Here is a 10,929-nt window from a genome sequence, read left to right as displayed (position 1 = left end):
CACGAAAGCTGAGACCTTATCTTTGCCGGACACGGATTCTCATTGTAACAGGTGTCTGTTTAGTTAAAAGCTAGAAATCTCCTTTTGGTCTAGTGGCAGGGGTCAGAAGACTTAACTTTTGATATCAGACAATTCATAAGAAGGTACAAGGAATTCATGCAGTCTGGAGGGGAGGGATTAAGTTCCAGGCAAAGATGGGGCCTAACAACAGACAGCCTTTATAAGCAGGAAGAGTTCAGAGAGGAGGCCAGACTTCCAGCCCAACTGGGGCTGCAGGCGGCCACCCCACAGCCTTTTCATCTCAGGCCAAGTTCTTGAGCAAAGGAGGTAATGTGATGGGTCACTGGCCAGCTAATCCTTTGGGTTGTGTGTCTATCTTGGTCTAGCTGGCTGAGAGAGAGGGGGGTTTGGTCGTGTGGGCCAAACACGGCCACCCTTCAGTCGCAGCCAGGGAAAGAGGGGAAGGGTAGGCAGAAGTCTAGCGTGACGTTCAGAGACAGGGGACAGTCATCGGCAGAGATATGGAAGGGAGAAACAGGGTGGTATGCAATGATGGCTAAGGAGAGAGTGAAGTTCAGGGCTGCGATGGTGGGAGACGGGACCGGTCTTGAGATCTGCAGACCATGGGTACCTCTGAAGGGCTTGTAAGCAGGAATGGGTCTCTCCAGGAGATCTAGAGGTACAGAACATGGGGTTAAGCCTTGCCATCTGGAGTCCCACAGCTCTGGGGTTGCATCTCAGTCCTGCCACTTAAACCAGCATATGGCCCCGGGTCAAGGTCAAGGACTAAGGGCCATTGAGTCAGATGCAGCCCACCTTGGGCTTTATTTGGACCACATGGCATCTTTGCATATTTTTGTTTGCTTGTTGACATTAAAAAAAATCTGCATTTCCAGAGTCTCTTGGAAAATTCGAAAATCAGTCAACAACTGGGTTGGCACCTTGACCTGGCAGCAAACACCTAGAGAAGCAGACGCCCCCCCTTGGTCACCGCTGATGCTTGCTGGCTGTCCACAATCTCTACCTCCTCCCAACTGTCTGCCCGATTCTGATGCCCGGGCACATTGTGCCTCAGCAGCAACTTTCACTATTGCTTTCTTACAGTAGAGAAATAATTCTCTGTATCCATGTGTAGGCAGAACAATGGCATCCAAAGATATCCATGCTCTAATGCCTGCAATCTGTGAATATGTCACAGTACACGGCAAAGGGCAATTAAAGTTACAGATGTAATTAAGGTTGCTTATCACCTGACCTTGAGAAGGCGGAATGATCCCGGCTGGTCCTTAAATGTGGAATATGGGGCGGAAGAGTCAGTGTCAGAGGGACGAGAAGTGACAAAGACTTTGCTGGCTGTGGAAGGAAGGGGCCATGAGCCAGGGAACATGGGCGGCCTCTGAAAACTGGAAAAGGCAAGAAAATGGATTCTTCCCTAGGGTCTCCCTAAGGAAGCCCTAGAGGCTTTTACCCTCGTGAGAACCATCTGGTACTTCTGGCCTTCAGGAATGGAATAGAATACATTGGTGTTGTTTTAAGTCAAGTTTGGGGTAACTGTGTACAGAAACATTAGAAGACTACTACACCATGTCTCGTACCAAAATGAACATTAAGCCAAGAGGGTGCTGTCTTGGGGGAACAAGGAGAGAGAACATATGTCTTAATGAAAGTGAGGAATATTTCCGTGTATTTGTACCTTACACCTGACCTTTCTCTGTCTGGTGCTATAGACATTAGGGTTTGGAACATCCTCTCCCAGTAAGTTACTTGTCTGTTCCTCACTTCTCTCTTCTATGAAATGGTGTGGCCTTGTGGTTGTGCTGCAATGAAAAAACAGAATTAAACAACGCAATTAGTATAGTACCGGACAGGTAGCAAATGTTCAGTAAATGGCTGTACGATTAGCAGTAGCTAGTCATGTAAGGGTGGATGTACGAGGCAGAAAAGGCTAGTTTTTTGCTGCAGTAAGAAATGAACACTCGGGGCACCCGGGTGACTCAGTCAGTTAAGTGTCTGACTCTTGATTTTGGCTCAGGTCTTGATCTCACTGTTCATGAGGTAGAGCCCCGGGTCGGGGTCTGCACTGACGGTGAGGAAGCTGCTTGGGATTCTCTTGTTTCTCTCTCTGCCTCTCCTTTGCTCTCTTGCATGCATGCATTCTCAGAGTCTCTCTCTCTCTCTCAAAAATAAATAAATAAACATAAAAAAAATTAGGGGCACCTCAGTGGCTCAGTCAGTTAAGTGTCCAACTCTTGGTTTCAGCTCAGGTCATGATCTCGTGATTTGTGAGTTCGAGCCCTGCATCGGGCTCTGTGTTGACAGTTGTGGAGCCTGCTTGGGATTCTCTCTCCCTCTCTCTCTCTCCCTCTCTCTCTCTCCCTCTCTGCCCCTCCATGAGTGCATTCTCTCTCTCAAAATAAATACATAGTCTTATGAAAGAAAGAAATTAAAAAAAAGTAAAAAAAAAAAAAAAAAGGAAAGGAACACTTAAATGTCACTAGCTTAATAAAGATTTTTTTTTTCTTTTTAACTCAAGCTACACTGCCACCATAGATCAGTGGGATGCTTGGCTCCAGAAACCATTCAGGGACTCAGGCTCATAGAGGCTCTGCCATCCTGCAACCGTACTCTTTATAACACGTAGCCTCCTTGTCACAAGGCAGGGACAGGCGTATTGGGGATCCTCGCAATGGTAACTAAATGCTGTGGCCTAGAGGTGACCCACACTATGTAGGCTCATAACCCATCTCCCAGAATTGTTCACATGGGCCCCGCCTATAAGGAATGGGGATGTGTAATCATTCCAGGTGCCCAGAAGCTTAGGGGAACCAAATTTGAGTGAGTGACAGAAGTCGGTATCACAATGGATCTGAAGAGAACAACACTGGGGGCAAAGAGACAGGGGAGAGAGTGGCGAATTGTCCAGATGGGAACTGACAGTGGTCTTGAATGACAGTAACAGCATTAGGGATGGAAATAAGACGTCGGACTGGATAGATATTTAAGGAGGCAAGTCATTAGTGCTTTAAAACTTAGGAAGATACATGAATATCATATCTGAATGAGAAAATAAAAAAGAAGGAAATTGGAAATGTATAAATCAGTGGATGCAGGTGTCAGTTTTCATACATTAAAAAAAAAAAAAAAAACCACCATCATGTTTTTTCTTCTAAAACTGAGTCACAAATTTTGTCTAGTGTAATCTTACCCAAATTTAGAAGTGTTCTTGATAGTCTCTTTAATAATAGTAGACACAGTGGGGTCCTGCGAATGAGGTTTTAGTAACCTGCTATCACTTTGAAATTATTTAAACTTGTCACTAGATTATGAGAAATGATAAAATACGGCAAATCTCAGTTGAAAAGCAGATAGGTAACAAGTATATTTTTAAGATATTATTGATGCGTTTGCTTCCATTGAAGACAGGAAAGTAAAATGATAATAGATTCTGCTTAGGGTATAAATGAAATATTTAAGTTTAAAATAATGTAAGTTTTATGATACCTATTTGTCAGGTTTTCAGTATTTTTCGACTACTTCAACGTTGTTGGAAAAATGAACTATTAAAAATTAATAAAAGCATGCACGAACTGCAAAAAAGCTTGGTTATTAAGGTCATAGGAGAGGTTGAGATGCACACAGAGAAATTGCAGACTAAGACAACTAAGACAAGGGGGCAAGACCAATATTTAGAGAACGCGAGAACAAAGAGCTGTTGCCTTGAATGGGGCTCTCCGGAAGCAGAGCCTGAGACCCGGATTCTTGTGAAGTTGATGGATTGTGGGCTGGCTCTTCTGAAACCACCTGTAAGAGGGGGGTGGGGCAGGGAGAGGACCCTCTTGGCTTGATCCCAGAGCGAGGGCTTCAGAGCATGAGCGCATCACAGAGTAGTCTCTCCTGAAGGAAGGGAGCTGGCATTCATTTCATACTCTGCGTTGGTCATTGTGGGCTGCCGGCTGCCCCCAAGAGGGTGCAACTTCCCAGATGACGCAGCTCCTGCCTCCTCAGGGCCATGCTCTAGAGAAAGGGTCAATACTCCCGCAGCTGGGGGAGGGGTGCCTGGGCCCAGCAGAGGGGATCTGGCTGGAGCATTGGTGTTCGTACAGTCCTCCCCTTGCCCCGCTCAGATCCATTTGCTTCTCATATTGAGTTTAATCTGTCTGCCTATTGGCAGACACGGGGTGGTCATTGCTTTGCCATGTGCAGTGTGACCTGGAGAGTAGCAGCCCATTCTCCCAGGATGCCACCCCTTTGGTACCTCAGCTGCATCTTGAAGAGGCCATTCTACCATCCATGAGAGTGGCATGGTGCACCCTGTGGTAGGGCCAGTGGAACCTATCAGAATGTATCCACGGGCACACCGCCTTTCTGTAAGTAGGCTCTCTCTGTCTGTAGTGATGTTGTATGGGAGCCCGTGTCCGTGAGCTTTCAGACAGTGGTGGTGACCTAAGGCTCCATAAGAAGGAGAGGCAGACCCATTCTCAGACGAGGCATCGATCCTGGACAGAGTGGACCACTGCCCTTTCTCGGGTGGAAGAGGTCCTAGGTGACAAACCTGCCACCGAGGGGCTAGCTGGTCTCCTCACGGGGTGTTCACGTCTCAGAGGGTCGGCACGGTCTCTGTTGATGACATGTTGGAATTCAGCCAGGGCAGCAGCTGGATCAGCCTTCGAGAGAGGAAACCCAAGCTGGTGGGCTCACGTGTAACTTGATCTCTGTCTCCACGACACTCTGGTCCTGAGCCCAGATTGTGCAAGCCTAGGTGGGGGGAGAGGGGTTAGAACAGAGACTGGCTGACGTCCGCTGGCCCAGTTGTCTCGCCTCCGTGGTTGTCTCCTGTTACCTGCGGCGGATGCTCTCTGGTGCACGTAAAAATGTGCTACGTGGATCCTCACGCTTCTTGCCTGCTTCCATAGGCCTAACCTCCTGCCTCCTTCCCCGCGCTCCCTGTCCCTGGTAGTCCAATCTTGCTCTTTCCACACCCTTAACCAACTGGTTAAGCCACTTGCCACTGCCCGGGAGTATGTATCTGCCCCCCTTTACAGGTCGCTTCTCTCTCCATGCAAAATAGATGGCCAGGTGTCCTGCCCAGGTCCCTGCCTAGTGGAAGGATTCCCTTCCGCCTCGGTCTTTCCATCTCGAGTGGGGCTCCACTTGTGGCTTTCACCCACACCCCAAGTTGTCTCATCTGTGAACCAAGTTCAGCAATTTTCCTTCTCTGCCAGCTGGTTATAATAGACCCTCCTAGTGGCAATAGACATTTGGCACAGGTGGTACGACCGTCCCCGTCCCAAGTCTTGAGGTCTCACTCTTCCCCTGTAAGGGGCCTGATTTTGGCATAGGACGCCTGGCCAAAGCACGGAGTGCTTTCTGAACTTCTCGGACCCCTATGGTGAGGTCCTCACCTGATTTGCACTCCAGCTGCAGGAGATACGTGCTTCGATGCTTCCTTCCTTCAGTGTTTTCCTCGGACTCTCACACTTTGTTTTAAATGACCAAGACATCTGAGAATGCAATTTCCTTTCTTGAGTCGATGGCACTTAGCAATGGCCGCTCCATTCCATAGGCTTAATACTTACTCTTTCCTCTTAACTCCCAAATGCCAGATTGCCCCAGATGTTGCAGCCCCCTTACCCGTTTTCTGCAGGTGGAAGTCATAGCGAATCATGGCTGTCCCATGCCCGTGTTATCCCCAGGGATGGGGCACCGTTGCCATCCGGTCAGTGACTATCCCTAGCATCCTGTCCTCAGAGGCTGGCTCGCAGGCCCGCTCCCAGCCCCCGCTGCCTTAGGTCTGGTTGCCTAGGAGCAGAGCCCGAGACAGGCCTTCAGATTCTTGTGATTCATTGAGGGACGTCTCTCTGGAGAAACCTACAAGGGAGGTCGTGAGGCAGAAGAGGGAAGGGGACAGAGTCAAGCAAGCATATGACTTCAGGTAAAGTCTGGCCTGATCCACAGAGAAGACTCTGGAACACGAACCACACCGCAGCAAAGAGGCTGTGCTGTTAGCACTCAGTCTTTGCTGCGGGCTTCCTGGCAGGGGTGTGTGTGGGAGTGGGGGAGTGCGTAACCTCCCAGGCAAGGAGGTCCCGTCTGCTGAGGGCAATTCCCTGGTGAAGAGAAGTTGTGAACTGCAGGCAGTCAACGCCCTTAGCAGTGGAGGGATGGGTGCCAGATACAGAGCTGGCAGGAGCTCTACAGCACCTAGTTACTACAGGAACCCATGAAGATGACAGAAAAGGCATGGTCAGAAGCACTCAAGGAGAACTGAAGACCCAACGCGGGTGTTGTCACGGGATCCAAGAGAAGAGTCTCAAGGGAGGATGGCAACTATCAAATGCAGTCGTGAGGGCCGATCACCAAGAGCAGCAGGGGCTCTAGCAACCAAGTGGTCACAGGTGAGCTTGCTAGAGAAGTTTCAGGGAACTTTTGAGATGTGTGCCGTAGGGCGTCGAGGATGGCGAGTGAGCAAGGAAAGACGGTGAGCGTGGGCAGATTCCTCGGCCCAGGAGTCCGCATGAGAAGGAATGGGGAGGGGTGGCCAGCAAAGGGTGGGGATGCGGGCTGTTAGACCTCACAACCCTGGGGCCCGAAGCTCCATACTCGGGGAAGATACAGGAAGGTACAGGGGCCAACTGATGAAGTCCCACCCAGAAGAGAAGGAGGTAGGGGTGTCAGGGGCTGGGGGAGGGGCTGGCCCTGACTGGAGAAAGGTCGCCACATCCTCTGGGTCTGGACAGAAGAAGATAAGCCCGGGGGAGGGTGGAGGTAGGGTTGTGGGTGGGGGAGCAGGTGGGGGGTCTGGGTGATAGTTGGGTAATTTGCTTAGAGTGGGTTGGGCGTGGTTCAGCAGGTGGCTGGAGTACAGGGACGTGGGTGGACGGGGGTGGGGGAGGAGACCATGTTCTGAGGTCTCGGCGAGACTAGAGACACTGCTTTGTCCTGGCATCGACCTGTGGGACTGAGTGACTTTCCCCAACAGCACCCTATGGCCTTATGTGGAGGGACAGTCATCGGCTTCAGGGTGGGGCTTTGAGGGGTGGGTTTCAAGGAACAGAAACCCAAGATGACGCAGGAGCTGGAGGATGTGATGGGTGGCCCCACACCCGGGGGCTGCGACCTGCACGCAGCCCTGAGCCAGGCCCTCCTCGGGCTTTTCCCATGGACTTCTTAGTCTAGGCCAGTCCCCGGGGAATCTAGCGGTGGCGGGGGGGGGGGGGGGCGGTGCGGGCAGGCCTCCACGCAGCCTGGCCAGGCCCCCCCAGGCCTGTGTTTAGCTGCACTACGGGTTTCAGGCCCTGCAGCTGGAATGCCTGGACGGTTTGCTTTTTATGTAAAGTTAGAGGAGCATACTGCCCTGCCTCTCCCTCCCCACCCCCTGCCCACTTCCTGCCTTCAAGGCCATGGCATTCAAACTTTTTGTTTTCAACCACAGCCCACAAGTAAGAATTAATTTCACATCATGATTCAGCACACACACACACACACACACACACAAACTGCAACGCATGTTTCATGATCAATCTCCACCCTCGCTCTGTAACCCTACAAAGTGTGCTTGGTCCTCATCTAAATGCTGGTCACAGCCCAACTGGGCTTTCATAGGTCCCTCCACTTGTGGGGCAGCACTGCCCTAGAGTCGACAGGAGGCTGGGGTGGGCCCTTCTCACTCATGCTACCCACCGGGGTGTCTGCTCTCAGAGAAAATGCTTCCGGCCCTCGTGATGCTGGCAGAAGGCAGTCAGTGCCTGCGGCTTAGCAGTGACCAGGATTCCATTTTGTTTTTTTAAGTTTACTTATTTATTTTGAGAGAGAGAGGGAGAGAATGCAAGCAGGGGAGGGGCAGAGAGAGAGGGAGAGAGAGAATCCCAAGCAGGCTCTGCACTGTCAGCACAGAGCCCGATGCAGGGCTCGAACTCATGAACCGTGAGATCATGACCCAGGTGGACACTAAGTTGGACACTTAACCGACTGAGCCACCCTGGCGCCCCAACAGGATTCCATTTTTAAAAAAAATTTTTTAAGGTTCATTCATTTTTCAGAGACAGAGCGTGCGCAGGGGAGGGGCAGAGAGAGACGGAGACAGAATCTGAAGCAGGCTCCAGGCTCTGAGCTGTCAGCACAGAGCCCGATGCGGGGCTTGGACTCACAGATGGCGAGATCATGACCTGAGCTGAAGTCGGCGCCACCCAGGATTCCATTTTTAATGTAATGGAATCCCCCTCCCCTTCCATCTCCCACTGAAAAGAGAAACTGGCCACCCTGGAGAAGCCCCAGAAGCACCCATATCCCCCCCTGCATATCCCCCCCCCCCCCACACACACACTTAGGGGACCTGCACACTCTCCTAACACACATACCCACACACACTCCAGGGGATATATTTTGGGGTTCCTGCTAGCCCCTACTTCTTTCTTTGAGGATAGTTAGGACAGTGGCCCAGGTAGGTAGTTCTAGAACCCCATGTAAAGCTCAGTCACAGAGAAGAGAAAACCCAAGGTCCCCTTACAGGGTCGGGGGCAGTGGTGCTGGGGAGTAGGGTGGCCAGAGGGAGACGGTGAGAGGGATAGCCCACGAGGAGAGTGGCTGAGTCAGTGGTCCAGCTCTTCATTCTGGCTGCTTTTGCACAGCACCCTCTGGAGCTTGGCACGAATAGGTTCCCGGTCTGTAAAGCCGGAAAATCCGCAAGGGGCTTGCTCTCAGAGCCCCGGCCAGCATCACACACGTTCCCTGAGTCCCCAGCAGCCCGTACAGGGCCTGGCCCTGCTCAGGGTCCCCTCCCCACCTGGTTGTCCCACTGTCAGGAGCGGGGCCTGCCGCAGATCAGGGTCCCGCCGGAAGAAGGCTCTGGGCTCTGAACATGCTCACCTGGCCACGCCAGTGTCTCCTCCAGGGACACCCGAGGTAGGGGCTCCTCCAGATCAACACCAAACCACCTGCCTGCTTGCTTGCTTGCTTACTGTTTCTGTTTTGTTTTGGTTTTGCCAGGTGATCAGGCAGGGGTGGTGGTTTAGAAGCAGAAAACAAACCCCCAAACCGCTCCTTAAAGTTCACAAAATAGCTAATTCGCCAAACCTTCGTTTTTTGTCAATTTATTTAGAAAACAATTAACATGGGCAAATGAGATACCTCAGTGTTACAACAGAGTATAGAAATGTCTAGCAATAGTCAAATAATTTGATCTTTAAATACAAAATAACCACATGAACACCTAATATACAGGTTTCATCTGAATACATATTTATTAGATAAATATTAGAGGTTGTCACATCATCTAACTACATACAGCTTTGCAAGACTAGAAATCACAATTAGGTTTCTGACCAGTTTAAAGTTTGAAATGGTTGCATTGTACAGAGATGTACAAAGACAATGACAATTTCTGTGGGGGTTACTTCAGGCTGCGCTGTGGGTGTGTTTATGTGTGGACATGTGAATCACCTGCAATCATGATATCAAAAATTATACAAAGTATGAATTTGGTTACAATTTTCGTCTGAAATCCCCATTTCTTTTCATTATTTCCATAGCACCCTAAAAATACACAGGTGGCAGGACCAGTACACCGGAAGCTAAATAGTACATGGAGGTAAAATAAAAAACAAAACAGAACAAAAATGCCTTTCCACACAGGGGCAGAGTATATTACATAAGACAAAGGTGGAGAGAGACCTCACAAACGCTAACAGGATCTAGTTTTTTTCACGTTAAGATGGAGTTTCAAGCCTTTTTTTTTTTGTTTGTTTGTTTCGTTTTGTTCCGTAAAATAAAAACAATACACATTCCAAGGGAAATGAATGCATCTGTTAACGTGTCTCTATTTCTCATTTACATATGTACACACGTCCCTTGAGTCGCTGCTGCTGACGTCATCCTGTCTAGATGGTCAGGTCGAGGGAGCAGACGTGTAGCTCTCTGGGGTGGGGGTGTGTGTGGGGGGGTGGTGGTTAGGGCTTTCATTAGGGAGGAAGGATTAGAAGTGTCTTCAAAAATAAAATGGCTACAGGGAACATGATACACGGGTAAAGCTTCGAACCAAGGAGATGGGGTGATTGCCTGTACTGGGGCCTTCCCGCCTGCCCGCTGGCGCCCTGTCCGTCTTGTGGAGTGGCAGCAGAAACGTGTCTACGGCCTGGGTGGATGCTTGTCACAGAGAAGTGGCTTGCTGAGGCCTCGATTTTGCTGAGGTTACTTATGGCTCCAAGTAGTTGTCCAAAAGGATGAGGGAAGCATCCCCCCCCGCCCCCCCACCCCGGAGTTCAGAAGCGCCCTTGCTTGGGGAGGCTGTCATCACCCGAATCTGTCACCAACCGGGGCTCTCTCCAGCCCCGGGCACCTTTCTGCCTCCCTCACCCCCCTGGCCTGGCTCCAAAATCACTCCGGGAGAGGACGTTCCCAGAGCACGGGCTTCAGGCACCACGGTTCGGGAAAGCTCTTTGTCCAACTTGCTGGTGGAGGTTCGCTTGGGAGGGGCCCCAGGAAACCTGCCTCGGGTGCCGAGCCCTGGCTTCCTCAGAGGTGGTTGAGGGAGGTGCCCAGAGCCCGGGCTGTGGGGAGCAGATCGACCCTCTGTACTAGAAAGCTGTGGGTAGGTTGGTGAGCAGAGCAGGGACACCCGATAAGAACCAGAATGGACCCCAGGCCTTTCTGGGAAAAAGTAGCCACAGCAGGAAGCAGGAACTTCTAAGGAAGGCATTTGTAAGTCTGTCTGGGGCAGAACATTCCCAGATGGCCGAACACAGGAGCGTGGCCACCTGCCAGGGCTATCGGCCACTGGGCAAGGACGGCCGCGTGCTACCTGGCATCGTCTCGTCCCCACCAGCTGACTGGGGATGGCTCTGAACAGTGGGCGGCCTGCTCGAACTCACGGCACAGCCACCCACGTACTTTGTCCCTTCATCTGTACAAATAGCCCTGGTTGCTTTTTTGTTT

At 50.9% G+C, this 10,929-nt stretch overlaps 1 long non-coding RNA gene across 2 annotated transcripts; it reads right to left on the bottom strand.

The window, feature by feature from the left end:
- Positions 1 to 2,491: 2,491 nt before the first annotated feature.
- On the bottom strand, positions 2,492 to 10,559 carry LOC123576668. Of its 2 annotated transcripts, XR_006701536.1 has the most exons (4): positions 8,866 to 10,559; positions 5,632 to 5,868; positions 5,403 to 5,501; positions 2,492 to 4,755 (listed from the first exon to the last, which is right to left on the bottom strand). It is a non-coding gene; the product is annotated as an uncharacterized LOC123576668 (long non-coding RNA). The 2 variants fall into 2 exon arrangements; XR_006701535.1 differs by having other exon boundaries at positions 5,403 to 5,868.
- Between the last annotated feature and the right edge of the window lie 370 nt (positions 10,560 to 10,929).

Source organism: Leopardus geoffroyi, chromosome D2 (assembly GCF_018350155.1).
Source record: "Leopardus geoffroyi isolate Oge1 chromosome D2, O.geoffroyi_Oge1_pat1.0, whole genome shotgun sequence".
NCBI lineage: Eukaryota > Metazoa > Chordata > Mammalia > Carnivora > Felidae > Leopardus > Leopardus geoffroyi.
Note: the sequence above shows the minus strand (reverse complement) of the source record. Positions and strands in the feature narration are given on the sequence as shown.